General features: G+C 44.7%; 1 protein-coding gene across 1 annotated transcript in view; it reads left to right on the top strand.

Annotated features, from left to right (window-relative positions):
* LOC126260459 (multiple PDZ domain protein) overlaps positions 1–22,635 on the top strand; it is a 1,565,360-nt gene that overhangs the window by 1,042,696 nt on the left and 500,029 nt on the right. The window lies entirely within an intron of this gene.

Here is a 22,635-nt window from a genome sequence, read left to right as displayed (position 1 = left end):
TCCGGCCGCTGTCGGAGGTCTCTCCAAGTACGTCATCGATGCAGTTCGAAGCGGGACTTTTCGTTGAAAACGAATCTCCTGCAGTCAATGAGATTTCAGGGTGAAGACGTGCGTGGAGACACACCAGACAGCTGTGGGATACCAACCGATGTTGCCCTCCATACTGCCCGACAACCAGGAGTGATGAAATGATAATTAAATCAAGACCCTAAGCTGTCGACAGGCGTTGATATACGTCAACGGGGACAGTTGAAAATGTGTGCCCCGACCGAGGCTCGAACATTGGATCTCCTGCTTACATCACAGACGCTCTATCCATCTGAGCCACCGAGGGCACAGAAGATAATACGAATGCAGGGATTTATCCATTGCACGCTCCCCGTGAGACCCACATTCCCAACTTTAATGTCCACACACTACACTCATAGTGCCACTGCGCCGGCCGCGGTGGTCTAGCGGTTCTAGGCGCTCAGTCAGGAACCGCGCGACTGCTGCGGTCGCAGGTTCGAATCCTGCCTCGGGCATGGATGTGTGTGATGTCCTTAGGTTAGTTAGGTTTAAGTAGTTCTAAGTTCTAGGGGACTTATGACCACAGATGTTGAGTCCCATAGTGCTCAGAGCCATTTGAACCATTTTTTCTCTTCATAACAGGACCCGTTTGGTTGTTATCCGCGGCACACTTACAACACAGCGGTACGTCGATGATATTCTACGTAATTTTTGTTGTCCTAGATGGCAAGCCATCCTGGACCTACATTTAAGCATGCCCGCCAGCAGACGGCGAGAATTTCTAATGCTTGTCTTTGAGACTGCCAAACCCTACCTCGGCTCCCAGTTGAGAAAACTTGGAGCATCGGGGGCAGGGTCCTCAAACCAACACGAGATTTTGACGATCTAATTCACCAATTGGACAGAATTTGGAATGGTATCCCCCAAAAGGACACGCAGGAACTCTACCAATCAATGCCAAGCCTAATAACTGTTTGTAGAAGGGTCAGAGGTGGGCCAACGCTTTATTGATTTGCTCTATTTTTAAAACTGTTTCTCTAGGAAAACAAAATCATCCATTGATCGGTTTCCGTCCCATTCGAATAAGTTCTTCGTAGTGCTTTTTTTTTCTTAGTGAGTGTATTATTAAGATTGTGAATGGTTAGATTTTCGATTTTCCCGGCGTATATACTGTTCAATTATTGTGATTGCAACCGACCAGAACAGTCTTAAGCCCGCGCCGGGTAGCCGCGAGGTCTGGGGAGTCTTATCACGGTTCACGCGGCTCACCCCGTCGGAGGTTCGAGTCCTCCCTCGGGAATGGGTGGGTGTGTTGTCCTTAGCGCAAGGTAGATTAAGTAGTATGTAAGCTTAGGGGCTGATGACCTCAGGAGTTTGGTCCCATAGAACTTACCACAAATTTCCAATTTCCAACAGTATTAAGTCAGCAGATATTTGAACGAGTAACCTCACCGCCATACTCAAGACAAGTAGTCTCGCCGGACAAAACTCCCCTTGAAAGAACATTCTGGTAGTTTGGAAGCGCTACAAATGATGTAGAACAAATATCAGGCGGTCATGTGACTTTTCAGGGCTTATATTACGGCATGGCAGTGAAGTGGTGTGCGCTTTGTGTTTGTGTGGAGTCAGTACAGTAAAGCTGTTCGACTTGGAGGCGCAACGGAAAGGCAGAGATGAAGTATCGTGTTTGGATCTGCCCGTGACTGACTAAACCGTGAAAGAAGTTTCTCAATTTGTTGGTGTATCAACGCAGGTTATACAACGTGTCTACAAAGAAGAAAAAAGTGGTTCAAATGGCTCTGAGTACTATGGGACTTAACATCAGAGGTCATCATCCCCCTATAACTTAGAACTACTTAAACCTAACTAACCTAAGGACATCACACACATCCATGCCCGAGGCAGGATTCGAACCTGCGACCGTAGCGCTACAAAGAAGAGCGTACCACTTGCAGCCGTGGAGCACGGCGTAAAAAGAAAGTGTTCGTAATAAGATAGTAACAGACTGGGAGTGGATATGGGTGTCTTGGCTTGTCAACGGCAATCATTTTCAAACCGGACAAGAATTGCCGCTGCAAGTGAAGGAAAATCCATCTTAATGAGTTTCCATCTTCATGAGTTTCCATTGCGAGCGGAACTAAATGCATTAGGCGTTTGGAGTCATGTACCTCACAAAAACCCATTACTCACAGCGGCACATGAAGTTGCAAGACTTCAGTCGTTACAACAGCACCTAAGCTAGACAGTAGCTGACTGAGAGTGTGTAGTGCCGTCCGAGAGTCGCGATTTTGGCTCTTTTTCAAATGATGCAAGGCTTCGAATGCACCAATGGTCCAGTGAGGCGTTTTACGCTCAGTGTGTGGACGACGTATCTCAGCTGGGTAGTTGTTTCGTGAAATTTTGTAGACGTATTTCGTATCGCGACTTGGGGCGATTCATTCAGATTACTGTGAAAACGATTCAGGTTTTTTATTTCAACATATTCTGGGACCAATACTTGCCTTTTCTTCTACATCTTCGTGACGGCGCGGGACCGTAACGGAGATGTTTAACAAACCCTAGTGTCAGTTGGTACAAGAGAGGCGTTGTGTACAAGAGCTTCACTGCCGAAGTTATGAGAGAGTATTTCCCAACAGGAGTAGTACAACTTACTGCTTCCTCCCATATACATCTCTATAAATGACTATGGCGAGAAAATAAGAGAAATCAGAGCTCATATGGAGTTCATAAGCAATTAATTATTCTTCTCACGTATCATTCGCGAATGGATCAGGGAAGTGGGGAGCTCATAGTCGTATCAGAAATATACTCCGCCAGACCCCGTCAGGATGCTTGCGGAATAGGCTTGGGGATGTAGAACGAATTACTGAAGGTTAGCGAGGAGTTGAAAGTTAGACTGGGCGTACGTTTCGGCACGTGTCTGCTCTATCCCTGTGAGTGCACACCGCTCTCTATCTAGTGGCTGGCGCAGTTCGTAACGATGCAGGACATAAGCGTGTGATGTGCGACCGCTAGCGGACGGTCGGCACTCGGCCCAGATTGATTCAGTGGCTTGTTGCCAATTTGAGCTGCCAATCGAGAAATATGAGTGACTACTGCTTTGGGGGCACACACGCGTCAATTGCACAAAGAGCTCTGATGTCCATCGCAAGCGCAGTTCTACTTCTGTTGCCCATATGGACCATTCCGCAACTTATAGGCGATATTACTTCCGTCCTTCCTTAATTTTATTCTGTTCATGTATACAGGGGAAACCCGAATAACACCAACAAAATTTCGGAGATTATTTAAGGGACTTGCACACGTTCAGTATTCATTAACAATACAACTACGTCAAACCTTCAATATATTGAAGTAACCTCCACACCATCGATATTATTTTCAATATTTTCACTTGGAAATGCGATTTTACACGTTTAAGATATCGAATACCCGAAGGAAAGCGTGTTCAGCAATTATATTACCTGTAACAACAGAAAACAACGAAATAGAGGCAATTGGTCGGGAAATTGCTGAAAAAGAGGAGCAACTTGTCGCATGTTAATTTAATGACTGAAATCAGGATAACGTTCCCGATATACGTCATAAGCTATTCAAATCAGTTCTGCATCGTACGAAAAATTATTAATATTGGGTACGTAACAAAATCAAGAAGAAGGAACGTTAATGAGGGATCAGTCACTGTCGACGAGAGATCAGGAGTAACTTCGAAAAATCTGGCGACATTCATTAGAACGCTTGGAACTCAGTTCTGTATTATCTACAAACAGTAAATTATGACACAAAGGAATTACAAAAATTGACTGCGACCGGCCATTAACTGAAATCAATGGGAATAGTTGAAAATTTGTGCCGGACCGGGATTCGAACCCAGGTGTCCTGCTTACTAGGCAAATGCTCCGAACACTAAGCCATTTGGACACAGTGGTGATTGCAGCTGCACGGATTACCCCAGCACGTCTCCCATCAGGCCCAAATTCTCAACATACCCACACACTATCAGTGTAGTGCCCCTTGCCCATTATCCTCATTACTCGCGGCATATCGCCGAACCCCGTAAGAGGTCGAATCCGGTATGCATATGCACTGGAGAAGTCCTTGGCCCTCTCGCCTTCTTATATATATATATATATATATATATATATATATATATATATATATATATATATATATATATGGTACCTGTTGTTTCGGAGATGTACGAAAGAACGCACACCACATACTTATACAGTTATTAAAACTGTGTGGAAAACTGTGAATTAATGATATCTGCCTGGCAAGGACAAATTCAGTGAATGAACGTAAAACACTTTTTTATGTTTTTTGATGATTTGGTGAAACTGACAAGCATTTCGCAGATCTGTTACTAGTCATTGCAGATATATGACGTATTTTTCGAAGTGGAAGCGGTTCTCCAAACAGTAGGGCAGTTCATCAACGTATACTATATTTTCAAATTAATAATACAAGTTTTGTCACAGAGAATCATCCGTTGACCATCCTAAAGTGGTTTGTACAGGGTGTCTATAATTTAGCCTGCAGTTTCAAAACGCTGTAGAAAAGGACCCATTGCTCGTAATGACGTCAAATTTGAACATCATGTTGGTGTCGCAGGAGGAAACGCCATGGAACAAAATAAAAGTAACGAAAATTTTATCAATAGACGGTACTGTAAGCGTCTTAAAGTAAATAGTGTTGGCTACAAATGCCAGATAAATTGCAATAAGACGGCATGTTTTGAGTTGCTTATTACAACATCCGTACTTTCCAGAGTGCTTGGCGGCATAAGTTCGGCAGTCAACAGTTATGGCTCTGTTAGTTAAGTAAGTCCATCCACCGCGGCAAGGTCGTACCACATCGGATGGGAAAAATCGGTTTTTGCGCTCCCTGAGGCCGAAAATCGCATAAAAAGCAAATTACATCGGCTTTTATTTGTCCTGGGGCCAAAAACAGTATAAAAAGCGAAATGACATCGGTTTCTAATTGTTGTGAGATTGCCACAAGTTAAAATCTGGAAACGGCATGTTCCATAACACATCGGAGTGTCCCGGGAGGTCACTTTCAGAATGCGTTGCGCAATGCGTGCCTTCAATTCAACTACGTTCGTAAATGGAGCTCTGACACAACATCTTTCAGATAACCCGACAGCCAGAAGTCACACTGATTAAGATCAGGTGATCTGGATATCAGGGAGTAGGTAAATGCGGGCTGAAAATTCTGTCACTTCCCAAGAGCCCCTGCAGCAGCGGATTCACTGGCTGTGCAATGTGTGAAGGAGTGCCGGCTTGCACAAAAGTAAACCTACCCACGCTGTTCAAGGGTTGGAAGGAGGTTGGTGCCAAAATGCTGTCATAGCGTTTAACCGTGAGGAACAGGTAACAGGACCCGCAGGACCCATTTCCTCGAAAAAATTCGACCCCACGATAAACGATGCCTCTGACACGCACCACACAGTCGCCTTTGCAGCATGAAGTGGTTCCGGTTGATGTGCGTATGGATTTTTCGTTGCACATATTCTGCAGTTCTGCGTATTGACATATCTCTGGAGATGACCATTCATTGTCCACTTCCATGCGAGCAAGAAATTCCAAAGCCGACGTTTGCCTTGCTGGCAAGTCAGCAGGAAGCAAGTCCTGAAGACAAGAGACTTTGTATGTTCCGTAGGACTTTATGCACCGTGCACTGCATGTATACACACCACCGCTCCTGTAGTGCTGTGGCAACATCTTCGACAGACGTCGGTTCAACTCCTTCTCTCCCTCTGCCACACTGCATTTCAAAAGAACGCCTGTTCGAATTTTGTAATCGTTTTCTCCAGATCCTTAGCAGACACCAGGACCATGTTATTTATTTTACACTTGAGTGACCGGAACTTCTGCAGGGCTACTGGCGCACAGTCACGTTTCTTGTCAAAGATCTTTACCAGTAACTCGCGATCGTTGATGGAGGCAGTCATCTTGGGCGTCTCAGACACTAACTGAGGAACAGCCGTGTGCCATGTGTCTGTTGATGTGCATATTCCGACCCTTCTGATGGAAAATTTTCGAAAAATGGTTCAAATGGCTCTGAGCACTATGGGACTCAACATCTTAGGTCATAAGTCCCCTAGAACTTAGAACTACTTAAACCTAACTAACCTAAGGACATCACACACACCCATGCCCGAGGCAGGATTCGAACCTGCGACCGTAGCAGTCCCGCGGTTCCGGACTGCAGCGCCAGAACCGCTAGACCACCGCGGCCGGCGGAAAATTTTCGTTAAAACTTCTTTGTTCCATTGCGTTTCCCCCTACGTCAATAATATACTGTTCAAATTTGACATCATTCTGAGCAATGGTTTTCTTTATACGAAATTTTGAAATTGGAACTTTTCTTATATAGACACCCTATACGGTGTTTACCCTTGCATAGTCCTATTAAAATTGTTTTGTATTAAGACTACTTGAAAAATTAAATCAGAGGTACGGTATGCACAAGGCGAATTAAAAACAAACAATGCACATTGTTACCGTGTGGCTGGTTCACGAAGCCCTGTTAACATGTAAATGGAGAATTGTCAGACCGTCAACACTCGACCTCTCACGTTCAGTTTGTAGCGACAATACTGAGAATATCTCGAGGTCCATCAGTACTGCTCTTCAATATTTCTAGTATCTCATTCTGTCAATATATTGACGGTTTGACAATATTATTGGACATGTGAGGACCCCTCTAGGATATTTGTGTATTTTGGTACAGGAGACGGGTGGTTTATGGTAGCTCGTTAGAGAGGAAAGATGTCATTATTATTTATTCTATATGTATGTCTTACCCTCATTTACCTTTGCCCTTACGAAAGTAGCCTCACAGTACCTATGAAATGCAATCACCAGAACGTAAAACACAGCGTAGCAACAATCCTCAGAGGCAGAAGGCGAATAGTCAAGTACCATGAATGAATGTAACGAGTTTGTTTACAAGCGCATACTGTCGACGTCTGTACTGTTGTGCGGTTATTTTTCGTGAAATAGAGATGCGTGAATAAATGGGAGTAAGAAACAAACGAAGTGCATGTACTCTATAACGAGGCCCCTGAGATCCCAGATCCCTTACACCAAAATTCTTGAAAAATGACCCTGAACTATTTCTTAAATTTTTCGATGATTTTCGGGTTATCACCTATACATAGCTGTACGATCTGCAAGCCCGATTGTAGACGGATTTACAGCGTCATTTGGTGCAACTACTAGGAAAAAGACGGTAAGCATTAAAAAAAAAGATTGTCTGGAATGATAATAGCCCACAGTTGCACTAAACTATGTTTATTTTAAACCTTGACCATGGTTTTTCTGCTATAATAATATAACCTTCTTCAGAAGTCCTAAAAATGATAAAAAAACATCTAGACCAGTGATACAATCTACACATAAACTTCAAAATTACGTAAGTGATAACATATTACAAACGTACACACTAATAAATGAAAAATGTCTTAGTCCAGCGGCTGCGTCACGACCACTAAAATAACTTCAACAGACATAAGCCTGTTTCGAACACAAGTAAAATTACATATGGCACAGTATGTACTCCGCCACTACCTCTGTTATACTGGGCGCACGATCGTCAAATGTGCTGCATCCCGCGCACCATAGGTGGCGCTCACCACACTCAGCTACATCGCACCGTTTATCTGGCAACTAGTCAGTACATACGACAATAAATTAATAACAAGCCTACATGCAAATGAAGGACCATATACTTATTAATACGAATGTCCAACAGATGAAATACTGTTGCATAAGGTCATTAGAGTGGCAGAACATTAACAATTTCATATAACAAAGTTTGTCGTATCACAATTTGATGCATGATTCAGAAACAAGACTATCATATGCAAATATAACTTCAGCTTACATTATACGCTCTAATAGCTTATAGGGCTGATTCTGCCAGCCGACCGTAATCGTTGTACGTAGCCACACTACCAATGATTGACATTAGTTCTACGACTAGCACCCCCAGTGCTTGAGTGCGTTAAAACGGTACAACATATCTGTCTCAACACAAACCACTGTTAACATAAAGGCAGCTCGTGACTCCTTATGACAAATTCCTACTGGAGCATTGCGCAAGTCTGCGTTAATATGGTATATGAGCAAGTTTCCCTAATTTATTACAGTAATCCTCGCCGGCTTTCGCGTGGTAATGTATTGAGAAAGGTGTATGAACTCAGAAATAAATTTTACTCTTTTCTTATTCAAGAGAGACTTTGAGTTAGTAGACAGTGACTTTGTTTTGAAGCTGTCGTATCTTTGTGGCGTGTTTGAAAAAATCATTTCATTGTATGCATTCCATCAAGGTAATGAGACCAACATCCTGCAACTGTCAGGCAAAATTTCAGCCTTTAATAATAGACTACTGCTGTGGGAGAAGAAGTTGATAAACAAAGATATGCGTCACGTTTCCTGTTCTTCACTCGGTTTTAGAAGACAGTGACTTTCAATTGAGTGAAGGATTGAACTACGTTTTTGTGAACATTTAATTTAGTAATTACTTTCTGAAGTGGATAAAAGATCCTTTCAGTGCAGAACTTCCATCAACACTTAACACTGAAGATCAAAAGCAATTAATAATTAATAGATATTTCTTCACACACCACACTAATATCTAAATTCGTTTCCTCATCACAGCTTCAGTTTTGATGCTTGATGAAACTAGAATGTCTGGAAGTAGGTAACAAGGCCATAAATTTTCAGATACCTTCTGGAACATCCCACTTACGTGAGGCAGCTTTTTCAGCATTGACAGTCGTCAACATGAAATATAGACAGCGAATGAACTTGGGGAAAGAGATGCGAGTCGCGATTTCCAGTCTTACGCCGAAGTTTGAAGCACTGATGATGAGTCCTTCCCATTGATTTCGTTACAAGAGTAACATTGAAAGCTGATTAAAACCCTTCACCTTAGTTTATTCTAGATTATGTTTGTTAAATAAGGGTCGTCTAATCATGGGAGAAGTACAGCAATTGGATTCATATGTGGAAGTCGATATTACAGTTATCAAACATTTATTCAGATTGAAAACCAACCTGCAATGTTATTGCATTGTGACTCTTGAAAAATAAAAACACAGTAAACTAGCATGAAATACTGAAGTTAATTACGTGGAACTTTGATTGATTTCGTTTGCAAGAATGAAAGAAGAACAAAACCAGAGTTCCATATCTGCACGACTTGCACTTTCAAATTAACTAAAGGAAATAAACGAATGAACTCCGCATCCTAGACGCACAAGGGACCCTTCAAGTGCGAACTGCATAGAGTGCGGACTCTGAAATATGGAACGTACGTTTCAAACAATTAGCAAAAGTGACACATCTTCCAACTGCACAGTCACCACAGACGACAGCCAGGAAGCGTGACATAAGAATCCAAATTCTGTGTTCTCAGCCAAGGTTGAAGAGGCAACAGCATGCTTGTACCCAGTGTGACAAATGAAAAAGGGCCTAGAAGCATGGAAGTAAAGGGGAAAGCTGCAAAACTTGCCGTCACTTGGCCTACAAATGAGTATAAAAAATATATTTCGTTGTTAGCGAGTTTGAACGGTGTTATTCAGTTGGCAGACATAGCACACACAAAGACTGGTATGGGAGAGGAGGCAACACACAGGACTGGACGAATAGAAGTACTGTTTAGATGGTACTAAACATCTCATGGGAACGAAACGGTGGGATTCTTTTTCACATCCATGCTGAACCGATGCTTGCGTCATCTCAAGTGGACACTTGGCAGCTAGGGCATCCTTACAGCCACGTGTAAGGGATTAACTCCCAGAAACCGCAACTTAGAATATGCCGAGCAGGCCCTGGAAACCACCCCAGAACTCCACCCAATTTGAGACAAACTTTTCTGCTGCAGCTCCATAGTAATGTCCTGGAATTCGCTTCCTTGAATGAGAACCTTTCAGATACCACCTAGCAACTTTCAGTGCCAGCTTTAATAATGAAAAAAATTGTAACTAAACTGACGGAGGAACGTGAAACGGTCTGTACCAGTCATGTTACAAGTTTATTTACGTCTCGCTTCGAATTGAATGTGCTTTACTAAAAGAGCCGAGGAATTTATGTTCAGGTCAGAGGACAAAACGTTTGGGAACTACTGGTCTAGACAGTGGGTTGGAGTATCCCCTTTGATAATGAACAGCCCTCAAATTAACCCCGATAGCAACGGAACGCGTCCGACATCCTTACGAAGTACTGGCCTGTACACAGCTGACCGACCTTTCTGGTGACCCTGCATGCTTCAGACGCCCTCTATCACCTGTGTGTCACCACTCTTCTACGACGATTATCATTTATCAAACCATCCTGCACTTGTCGCTGAAGAGAACCCTACACCTTTCATCCAAAACATAAGATAGCCTTGAAAATACGATTATATGTAATATCTTGTCTTATTGGGACTCCACAGTGAAAGAAGCTGTAGAAACTCGAATATGCACCACCAAATTTATGTCAGACAATATCAGTAATCTTGGTAAAACATGAGATCGTACATCACAAATGGTGCTCTCTCAAAGACTCGAAAGGAAGAAACGGTGCTGGCCGCGGTCTATATTCTCCTTCCGTCTCATACTACAGGGTTATTACAAATGATTGAAGCGATTTCACAGCTCTACAATAACTTTATTATTTGAGATATTTTCAAAATGCTTTGCACACACATACAAAAACTCAAAAAGTTTTTTTAGGCATTCACAAATGTTCGATATGTGCCTCTTTAGTGATTCGGCAGACATCAAGCCGATAATCAAGTTCCTCCCACACTCGGCGCAGCATGTCCCCATCAATGAGTTCGAAAGCATCGTTGATGCGAGCTCGCAGTTCTGGCACGTTTCTTGGTAGAGGAGGTTTAAACACTGAATCTTTCACATAACCCCACAAAAAGAAATCGCCGGCCGGAGTGGCCGAGCGGTTAAAGGCGCTACAGTCTGGAACCGCACGACCGCTACGGTCGCAGGTTCGAATCCTGCCTCGGGCATGGATGTGTGTGATGTCCTTAGGTTAGTTAGGTTTAAGTAGTTCTAAGTTCTAGGGGACTTATGACCACAGCAGTTGAGTCCCATAGTGCTCAGAGCCATTTGAACCATTTTTTAGAAAGAAATCGCATGGGGTTAAGTCGGGAGAGCGTGGAGGCCATGACATGAATTGCTGATCATGATCTCCACCACGACCGATCCATCGGTTTTCCAATCTCCTGTTTAAGAAATGCCGAACATCATGATGGAAGTGCGGTGGAGCACCATCCTGTTCAAAGATGAAGTCGGCGCTGTCGGTCTCCAGTTGTGGCATGAGCCAATTTTCCAGCATGTCCAGATACACGTGTCCTGTAACGTTTTTTTCGCAGAAGAAAAAGGGGCCGTAAAGTTTAAACCGTGAGATTGCACAAAACACGTTAACTTTTGGTGAATTGCGAATTTGCTCCACGAATGCGTGAGGTTTCTCTACCGCCCAGATTCGCACATTGTGTCTGTTCACTTCACCATTAAGAAAAAATGTTGCTTCATCACTGAAAACAAGTTTCGCACTGAACGCATCCTATTCCATGAGCTGTTGCAACCGCGCCGAAAATTCAAAGCGTTTGACTTTGTCAAATGGTTCAAATGGCTCTGAGCACTATGGGACTCAACTGCTGAGGTCATTAGTCCCCTAGAACTTAGAACTAGTTAAACCTAACTAACCTAAGGACATCACAAACATCCATGCCCGAGGCAGGATTCGAACCTGCGACCGTAGCGGTCTTGCGGTTCCAGACTGCAGCGCCTTTAACCGCACGGCCACTTCGGCCGGCGTTTGACTTTGTCATCGAGTGTCAGGGCTTGTAGCAATTGTAAACGGTAAGGCTTCTGCTTTAGCCTTTTCCGTAAGATTTTCCGAACCGTCGGCTGTGGTACGTTTAGCTCCCTGCTTGCTTTATTAGTCGACTTCCGCGGGCTACGGGTGAAACTTGCCCGCACGCGTTCAACCGTTTCTTCGCTCACTGTAGGCCGACCCGTTGATTTCCCCTTACAGAGGCATCCAGAAGCTTTAAACTGCGCATACCATCGCCGAATGGAGTTAGCAGTTGGTGGATCTTTGTTGAACTTCGTCCTGAAGTGTCGTTGGACTGTTATGACTGACTGATGTGAGTGCATTTCAAGCACGACATACGCTTTCTCGGCTCCTGTCGCCATTTCGTCTCACTGCGCTCTCGAGCGCTCTGGCGGCAGAAACCTGAAGTGCGGCTTCAGCCGAACAAAACTTTATGAGTTTTTCTATGTATCTGTAGTATGTCGTGACCATATGTCAATGAATGGAGCTACAGTGAATTTATGAAATCGCTTCAATCATTTGTAATAGCCCTGTATTTTCAAGAAGCTATACTGGAAGGTATGGGAGTCTGAACTCGTTTGACCGCCTATTTACTGCATTTGTGCATGCAAGTCACGCTACAAGTGACGATATTCCACTAATAGAGAACCTGATCATCTCTACATAAAACATACACACCGGTTCCAACAGTCAGCTTCTGACGAAGAAGATGGTCAAAATCGGAAAATTCTATTCTTAACCCTGATGTGACGCGGCTTCAGAACCGAAAACAATCCTGAAAACTTACAGTTATCTTTCTTCCAACCTGCGAGCTTTATAAACGGTAACGTAGCGTCTCTAAGTCAACAGCCTTTCGGAGACGTAATATGGCATGAGACGAGGAGAGAGGTAAACAGTACCGAAATTCATAAATTCATTTTTGTTTAGATGTGTTGATAAGTTTGCTTTGGTTATTTCCTGTTCATCAGAGAAAGACCGCCAAGCATGAATTTCTCTCTGCTAGATGTAACGACCACTTTCCGCGCTAAACGAACCGGTAGTCACCTACCCACTGGTTGTATATTCGTATTTTCAGTACATTGTGAGTCACGAAACATTTGGGAAATAATAGCCGCATTGTTCACCTGACAGTTATTCACAAAAGCGGTGCCCAAATTGTTCCGCAGCTTACATCGATCGATGTCCTGTGTTAATTAATCTTCTTCTGCCTGTTGTTCGCTTTTGTTATCGCATTTCGGTGCATTACTTCATGGGATGTACCTGAATTTCTTTAGGCCTCCACCACTTAAAAAGAGGAAAAACTTTTGCAAGACTTTGTAAATTCTCCTCACCTCGCCCTCTCTTCGTCATCTGCTGAGATTCTGAGGACTTGAGACAGGGGCTGTGTTCCCTAATTTTCCTTTGAGGAAGTGTGACCGCCATTTTGCATCATCTTGTTTCCTGAGGCATTTTCCGGTCTCCGTCGGGTAAGATACAGGTGGGCTAGAACTTGCAGCGAGCGAAGTAAGCTGTTTTGCTCACAGATAGGAGTAAGCTACAACCGATTCCTATCAGTCAGTATCTGATGGAAGAATTATCCTTCCATGACTTAAATGATGTTTCCGTATATCTCTGTTATGATCTCAAGTTACATTCGTTGTTGCGAAGACTAGTAGATGACTGCATGCTCTTTTTGTCCATGGAGAAACTCTCGTATTCCTTTACGCAGATTACTACTGTTACGGCACAAAAGAGTAAGGAGTCGGAAATCATAAATTTTTATTAAAACTCATTAACATTGCCACAGGCAAAATGAAGTCACGCCAGAGACAGAGGTGGATGCAGGAACACTACAACACCATCTGATGAGCGAGAAAACGCACTCATCAGAAAGAAGACTGCGACAAAAAACCAAAGGAAGCGAGACAAACATATTCGTTAGCTCATAAGACATGGTGCAAGGAACTCTCATCTCTTACACAAGAGCTCATAACAAGGAACAGACGCAATAGTTAACAGCCTGTTAAGTGAATATAGCAGATAAAGGATGTTATGTTATGTTATATTAACCGGGGACCTAGAAACGACGGAGAGGCTCCGTCCCCGCCGCAGCCGCAGCGGTCCACAATCCCACGACGACTACCGCAGTCCACTTCACCCCTCCGCCGCTCCACACCGAACCCAGGGCTATTGTGCGGTTCGGCCCCCGGTGGACCCCCCAGGGAACGTCTCACACCAGACGAGTGTAACCCCTACGTTTGCGTGGTAGAGTAATGGTTGTGTCCGCGTACGTGGAGAACCTGTTTGCGCAGCAATCGCCGATATAATTTAGCTGAGGCGGAATAAGGGGAATCAGCCCGCATTTGCCGAGGCAGATGGAAAACTGCCTAAAAACCATCCACAGACTGGCCGGCTCACCGGACCTCGACACACATCCGCCGGGCGGATTCATGCCGGGGACCGGCGCTCCTTCCCGCCCGAAAAGATTAAGGATACATGCAGTCATTATAAACTCAGCCTTACATCAAACTAGCTCTCTTTAAATATCGCAGTTCTTGCGATGAGCTGATGATCCGAATCGATGGGATTGACATTAATAGCACTTGATTCCATTTTAATGACACTGTAGTGAATGTATGTCCTAGATGCTCCAGCACAGTCTATGAACTAGCCAAATACGTAGTCGAGATGATGAACTCCACTTGATGAACTTCCTGCTGCTCGCCACCTACTGTCTACTAACGGGGAAACTGTCTTCTGACAACACCGCATCGCAGGGTGCTGCCAGCACTGATTTCGGAGAGGAAGCCACCAACAGGGCCTCGTGGGTTCCACGTTCCTGTTCAACATCCAGGTGGCTCCGAGTACTCAAACCTACCAGGCCGGAAGGAGGACATCAACTGACCACACGACTACCGACACCAGATACACCACTGATGGGTCATAAACAGACATCGTATTATTCAGAGTGAGACTGACGACACTCCGGCAGCCAGCAGGTGTTTCGAAGAATAGGGAAAGCTACGGATCAGAGTGGAACAATGCATTCGCAATGCCTAAATCAGGTACGCTCGCTCCCTTGTAAGCAGCGATCTGAGCCCAGGACTCTGTGGAAGAAACTCCGTAGCTTGCGGGTCGGAAAGGCAAAATCGGAAACTTTTCAGGTCTCAGCTAACAAATTAATTGATTTCTTCTCTGCACCTCTGAATCCCACCAATACGGTTGATAATTATCGTCCACAAGAACCCCCTAATTGGACACCTGAAATATGCCATCGACAGCCGAAAGGCAACAATATTGACGCTACTAGACTTCAGCAGGGCTTTTGACACTGTTAACTTCGACATATTGCTCAGAAAAATGCGACAGCTTAATTTCTCAGATAGTGCAAGAAGGTGGTTTGAAAGCTACTTAAAAAACAGACATCAATGTGTTGTTTTTGTAAATGAAAAATCTTCCTGGAAACATATCTCCTCAGGAGTGCCACGAGGATCAGTCCTAGGCTCACCTTTGATTTCCTTATATGTCAATGACATATTGTCGGTTCTGTCCTCCTGTAAATATCATTTATATGCCGACGACCTCCAGCTTTGTCTAAGCGCCAAACCCGAAGAGATAAACACTGCAATCTCAGTGGTAACATGGGCCAAACACCTGGGGCTTAAACTAAATGCAAAAAAGACACAAGTAGTCTTAATAGCTCATCAGAAATTAAGAAGTTTAGATTTCCGTGAACAGCTGCCTCCTATTCTGCTCGACGGTATTCCAATATCATATGAGAAAACAGTTAAAAACTTGGGTGTAGCTTTGGCAGAGAATACAGTCCAGTGTGCCGGAAGACGTCCGCTTGTCTCTATGCTCTCAAAAAGTTTCGGAACGTGTTTCCACAGGAAGTGAAACGCCAACTCGTGCAAGTACTCTTTCTGCCGAACCTTCACATTGCGATGTACTTCAACATGGCATGGCATGAACAGTGAAAAAAAAAAGATGGTTAGAACTAATCATGAATGCCTGTGTGCGTTACACCTGCAACATTCGCCGATATCATCATGTTAGTGCTTCATACTCCCAGCTAGGGTGGCAGCGGCCAGACAGATTGCGTGACTGCCACACACTTTGCCTACGTCACCGACTCCTCATTGTGCAAGCACCCAGTACCTTGCTTCAGAGATTAAACACCTTTAATGCCATCGTAATCTAAACACGAGTTCACTTTTATTTGGCATCCTAATTGTGCCCACTCACAAAGCAAAAACATTTGCAAAGTCCTTCTCTGTTGCCGCTGTCCGCCTCTGGAACAAACTGCCCCATACTTTTCGCAGAATCCAATCGCCTGCTGCTTTTAAGATGAAATTGAAGCATTTTCTATTGTCATCCTCATAACGTCTTCCACAAAATTAATGTACAAGGCCAATCTTCCCCTCTGTCAAATAGCAAAGCTTGTGACTCATAACTTGCTCCTTCCTCTTTCTCTATCTCCATTAGCCACGCAATCTTCTTTTCACGTCTGTTTCCTTAACTGTGTTCATCACGTCCCTATTCTTCCCCTCTCTTCATCATCAGTTTCCCCTCATACCCACCGTCTTTATCATAATATCTAATTATTTCTGTACTTATCATCTACGAATATAAACTGTATGTGTATGTGAAACTTCCTGGCAGATTAAAACTGTGTGCCGGACCGATACTCGAACTCGGGACCTTTGCCTTTCGCGGGCAAGTGCTCTACCAACTTATCCTTTCTTTCAGGAGTGCTAGTTCTGCAAGGTTCGCAGGAGAGCTTCTGTAAAGTTTGGAAGGTAGGAGACGAGGTAATGGCAGTAGTAAAGCTGTGAGGACGGGGCGTGAGTCGTGCTTGGGTAACTCAGTTGGTAGAGCACTTGCCCGCGAAAGGCAAAGGTCCCGTGTTCGAGTCTCGGTCCGGCACACAGTTTTAATCTGCCAGGAAGTTTCATATCAGCGCACACTCCGCTGCAGAGTGAAAATCTCATTCTGTATGTGTATGTATTTTTCCAAGTATAACTTTATAATTTTTTACTAGATGTAGCTTAATATGCCTACTAAAACATATGAAAGCAAAATATATAGAATGCCTGTTTATATGTAAGAGAGCGCCTGATGGCCCTAATCTTGCCAGGTTAAATAAATAAATACTTAGCGCTGAGCAACGACGCGCGTGCTCGCCAGCAACCCGCCGCGGCGCCGAGGTCGCTAACCCCTCGCCTGGGTATGCAGATGTGGAGCTCACTAGACAGATATCAGCTACGAGGCGTGTTTTTGAAGTAAGGTCCGTTTGAACATAAGTACACAACGAAAGATTATTTCAAAAAAGGAAATTTATTTTCAGAAAGTACATACTTCACTCTATTTTTCGACATAGTTGCCAAATTTGTTCAAACACTTATCATACCTCTCAACCAATTTTAAAATACCCTCTTGATAAAGACTTGCTGCCTACTCCACTGCCGTTTTCACGAGTTCACTGCCGTTTTCACGTCGTCGTCATCATTGTAACGGTTGTCACTGAGGTGTTGTTTGAGGTGGAGCAACAGGAGGTAATCGCTCAGCGCAAGAGCAGGGTGGGTGGTCTAAAACATCCCAGCCAAAACAGTCCAATAAATCGCGGGTGTGACCTGCAGTGTGAGGTCTTGCATTGTCATGCAGAAGGACAATTCCCTTTGTCAACACGCCGTGTCTTCTGTATCGAATCGCTGTGTGTAGCTTTCTCAGGGTTTGGCAGTATGCTTCTGCATTGATAGTGGTTCCTCGTTGCATGAAGCCGACCAAAAAAACGCCATGCCTATCCCGAAACACCGAGGCCATGATTCTGCGCTTGCACAGTTTTGTTTGGCCTTCACCTTTACAGGCGAGTGTGTGTATCTCCAATCCATGCTATGTTGTTTCGATTTGGGCGTGATATGCGAAACCCATGTTTCGTCTCCAGTTATGATCTGACTCAAGAAGCCGTCACTTTCTTCGTGATAATGAGTCAAGAACTTCATCACACACTCAAATCTTTGGTTTTTGTGGTCCTCTGTTAGGAGTTTCGGGACCCAACAGTAGTACAGTTTTCTAAACTTTCGGTGTTCACGGTCGCAGGTTCGAATCCTGCCTCGAGCATGGATGTGTGTGATGTCCTTAGGTTAGTTAGGTTTAATTAGTTCTAAATTCTGGGGGACTTATGACCACAGATGTTGAGTCCCATAGTGCTCAGAGCCATTTGAACCATTTTTTTCGGTGTTCAGAAACAGTGTTGTAAAGCACTAATCTCGACACGTCAGGAAATTCGTTTGAGAGACTTTTTATTGTGAAGCCCTTGTTCTCACGAATCCTCGCTTCAACTGAAGCCACCAAATAGTCTGTAATCAAAGATGGGCGACCGGAGTGGTCCTAATCATGGACGTTGTCACGGCCATCTTTGAATTCTCGTACCCGCTTACGCACTTTGTTTTCATTCATAACAGTGTAACCGTACACTTCGCAAATCTGTCGATGAATTTCTGCAGCAGACAGATTCCTTGCCAACAAAAACCGTATCACTAAGCGAACCTCACACGCGGCGGGCGAGTTGATTGTCTTAAACATTTTGAAAGCACAGAGCCGAACCATACAGGTTAGCTACAGAGCTGAAACTGAGCATAGTTGTTCCCGAGGCATGCCGGTACACGACGCTCGCGCTCGTTGCGGTATGCGCACGAACTACTAGTGTCTACAAGAAAACGGACCTTACTTAAAAAACACTCCTCGCATAATCCAACACGCAGCTGAATAAACCATCAGCCTAGGCTGCTGAGGAAGAACGAGAGTGAATAAATGATTGAACTCTAATAATGTTTTACTAATGTCGAAGACGCTTCAAAGGTTCCCTACAACTATCCTGACGTCATCCAGAGGTGCCTCCGCACGACCCCTCTGTCGGTTTTCGAGACTAGTAATAGAATTGTCATTCACAGTCAAGATCTTCACCGAAATTTGCTGGGGTGAGGTTCAGAGGGAACAGTTCTAGAAGAGAGGTGTACGACTATAAGAAGACCAAAAAGTCACAAGCACTCACTCATGCCTCATTTCCTACATCCTGTCTGTTATCACTATTAACATATTTCTCTGATCGTTGTTGCGGAAATTTTGTTGCCTGTCTCATAAAGCTTGCAAGTAGAGATATTAGTTACAGACATTTGAGATGCTTTGATTATGGCAGGCTTAGTTTCGCAAAGAATTACGGATGTCGCCACCAATTTGCTTAGTGATGCTCAACGTATTTCAGCGGTGGACGGTACAAGAGAGGCGATGCGCTTCGCAGAAAAGTTTACTGTTAAAATTCCAAGAGCTTACAGGTCACTAGGCAATATATTACTTGTTCCAACACTCGCGAAATAACTATGCCGGGAATTCAAACTCGTGCACCGCGTTAGACACAGTGGTGCGCATTCTTTGTAAATGGAACGGTAAATGAGGGGAACTGATGGTGGTAGACGAAGTATCCTCCGCCACACACCGTAAGATTGCTTGTGGATTATAGATATGGCTGTAGATGTTGCTTAACTGTGAGCTTTTAGTGTGACTGACCATGTTGAGTGCATGCGGAGTGAGAAGTCGTATTTATGTTATTGTTAATAATGATAGTGACGATGATTATGACGATGAAAGGGCAAGGAGAGGATGAAGCCGATGCCTGGACGTAGTCTTCCGTTCTCCAATAGCACCATAGGTGCCGGCTGTTACCGCCCGCATCGACGCTTAAAACGGCCACCTCACTGTCGCGGCTCGTCGTCCTGACCGTTGCCCACAGCGTCACTCCTACTACAGGAGCACTGTCCTCGTATTTGATCACAGTGATGGTGGCCAAGGGTGATTAAAACTAAGGACAGCAAGGGTCAGCATACACTACTGACCATTAAAATTGCTACATCACGAAGATGACGTGCTACAGACGCGAAATTTAACCGACAGGAAGAAGATGCTGTGATATGCAAATGACTAGCTTTTCAGAGCATTCATACAAGGTTGGCGCCGGGAGCGACACCTACAACGTGCTGACATGAGGAAATCTTCCAACCGATTTCTCATACACAAACAGCAGTTGACCGGCGTTGCCCGGTGAAACGTTGTTGTGATGCCTTGTGTAAGCAGGAGAAATGCCTACCATCACGTTTCCGACTTTGATAAAGGTCGGATTGGAGTCTATTGCGATTGCTGTTTATCGTATCGCAACATTGCTGCTCGCGTTGGTCGAGATCCAGTGACTGTTAGCAAAATATGGAGTCGATGTGTTCAGGAGGGTAATATGGAACGCCGTGCTGGATCCCAACGGCCTCGTATCACTAACAGTCGAGATGACAGGCATCTTATACGCACAGCTGTAACGGATCGTGCAGCCACGTCTCGGTCCCTGAGTCAACAGATGGGGACGTTTGCAAGACAACAACCATCTGCACGAATAGTTCGACGAGGTTTGCAGCAGCATGGACTATCAGCTAGGAGACCGTGGCTGCGGTTACCCTTGACGCTGCATCAGAGACAGGAGCGCCTGCGATGGTGTACTCAACGACGAACCTGGGTGCACGAATGGCAAAACGTCATTTTTTTTTCGGATGAATCTAGGTTCTGTTTACAGCATCATGATGGTCGCATCCGTGTTTGGCGACATCGCGGTGAACGCACATTGGAAGAGTGTATTCGTCATCGCCATACTGGCGTATCACCCGGCGTGATGGTACGGGATGCCATTGCTTACACGTCTCGGTCACCTCGTGTTCGCATTGACGGCACTTTGAACAGTGGACGTTAGATTCCAGATGTGTTACGACCCGTCGCTCTACCCTTCATTCGATCCCTGCGAAACCCTACATTTCAGCAGGATAATGCACGAGCGCATGTTGCAGGTCCTGTACGGGCCTTTCTGGATACAGAAAATGTTCGACTGCTGCCCTGGCCAGCACATTCTCCAGATCTCTCATCAATTGATAACATCTGGTCAATGGTGGCAGAGCTACTGGTTCAAAAATGGCTCTGAGCACTATGGGACTTAACATCTGAGGTCATCAGTCCCCTAGAACTTAGAACTACTTGAACCTAACTAACCTAAGGACATCACATACATCCATGCCCCAGGCAGGATTCGAACCTGCGACCGTAGCGGTCGCGCGGTTCCAGTCTGAAGCGCCTAGAACCGCTCGGCCACACCGGCCGGCGAGCTACTGGCTCGTCACAATACACCAGTCACTACTCTTGATGAACTGTGGTATCGTGTTGGAGCTGCATGGGCAGCTGTAGCTGTACACGCCATCCAAGCTCTGTTTGACTCAATGCCCAGGCGTATCAAGGCCGTTATTACGGCCAGAGGTGGTTGTCCTGGGTACTGATTTCTCAGGATCTATGCACCCAAATTGCGTGAATATCACATGTCAGTTCTACTATAATATATTTGTCCAATGAATATACGCTGAGATGACATAAGTCAGGGGACACATCCTAATACCGTGAAGGATCTGCTTTTGCCCGGCGTAGTGCAGCAGCTCGACTTGACTTGGACTCAATAGGTCGTCGGAAGTCTCCTGCAGAAATACTGAGTCATGATACCTCTTTAACCGTCCATGATTACGAAAGTGTTACCGGTGCAGGATTTTGTGCACAAACTGACCTCTCGATTATGTCTCATAAATGTCCGCTAAGATTCATGTCTAGCGATCTGAGTGGCCCAATCATTCGCTCTTACTGTCTTCAGTGTTATTCAGACCAGTCGCTTGCAACTGTGGCCAGGTGACATGGCGCATTGCCATCCATAATAGTTTCATCGTTGTTTTAGAATATAAAATCTGTGAATGCCTTCAGATGGTCTCCAAATAGCCGAACATAACCAATTTGTCAATGATCGGTTCAGTGGCACCAGAGAACCCAGTCCGTTCCATGTAAACACAGCCCACACCATTATTGAGCCAGCAACAAAGTGCATAGCGCTTTCTTGAAAGTTCCAGTCCAGTGCTTCGTGGGGTTTGTACCACACTCGAAAGCCACCATCAGATCTTACCAATTGAAATCTGGACTCATCTGACCAGGCCACGGTTTCCCAGTCGTTAGGGTCAAACCGATGTGGTCACGAGTCCATGAAATGCTTTGCAGACGATGTCTTGCTGTTAGCAAAAGCACTCGCGTCGGTCATCAGCTGCCATTGCCCATCAACGCCAAATTTCGCTGCACTGTCCTAACGGGTACGTTCGTCGTACGTCCCATATTGGTCCCATATTGCTTTCTGAGGTTGTTTTACGGAGTGTTAGTCTGTTTGCACTGCCAACTCCACGCGAATGCCGATGCTCTCGGTCGTTACGTGCAGGCTGTCGGCCGCTGTGTTGTCCGTCGTGAGAGGTAATGCCTGAAATGTGATATTCTCGGTACACCCTTCACACTGCGGATCACGGAATTTTGAATTCCCTAACGATTTCTGAAACGGAATGTCCATGTGTCTAGCTCTAACTACCATTCCGCGTTCAGAATCTGTTAATTCTGGTCGCGCAGCCATGATCATGTCGGAAACCTTTTCAAATGAATCATCCGAGTACAAAATACATTTCTGCCAATGCACTGCCCTTTTATAACTTGTGTACGGGATATTACCGCCATCTGTGTACATGCACATCGCCACGCATGGCTTTTGTCACCTCATTTTATTGTTTCACAGAGGTATATAGAACATTTACAAGAGGGCCCACAAATTTTAGAAATTAAGAGCACTGGAATGAATAATGTTACTGTAGGGAATCAGTGGTTAAGGGCCCGTCACACAGTATTCGGTCAGTAGGGA

This window comes from Schistocerca nitens, chromosome 5 (assembly GCF_023898315.1).
Source record: "Schistocerca nitens isolate TAMUIC-IGC-003100 chromosome 5, iqSchNite1.1, whole genome shotgun sequence".
Classification (NCBI taxonomy): Eukaryota; Metazoa; Arthropoda; class Insecta; order Orthoptera; family Acrididae; genus Schistocerca; species Schistocerca nitens.
This window is presented reverse-complemented; position numbering and strand designations above follow the sequence as displayed.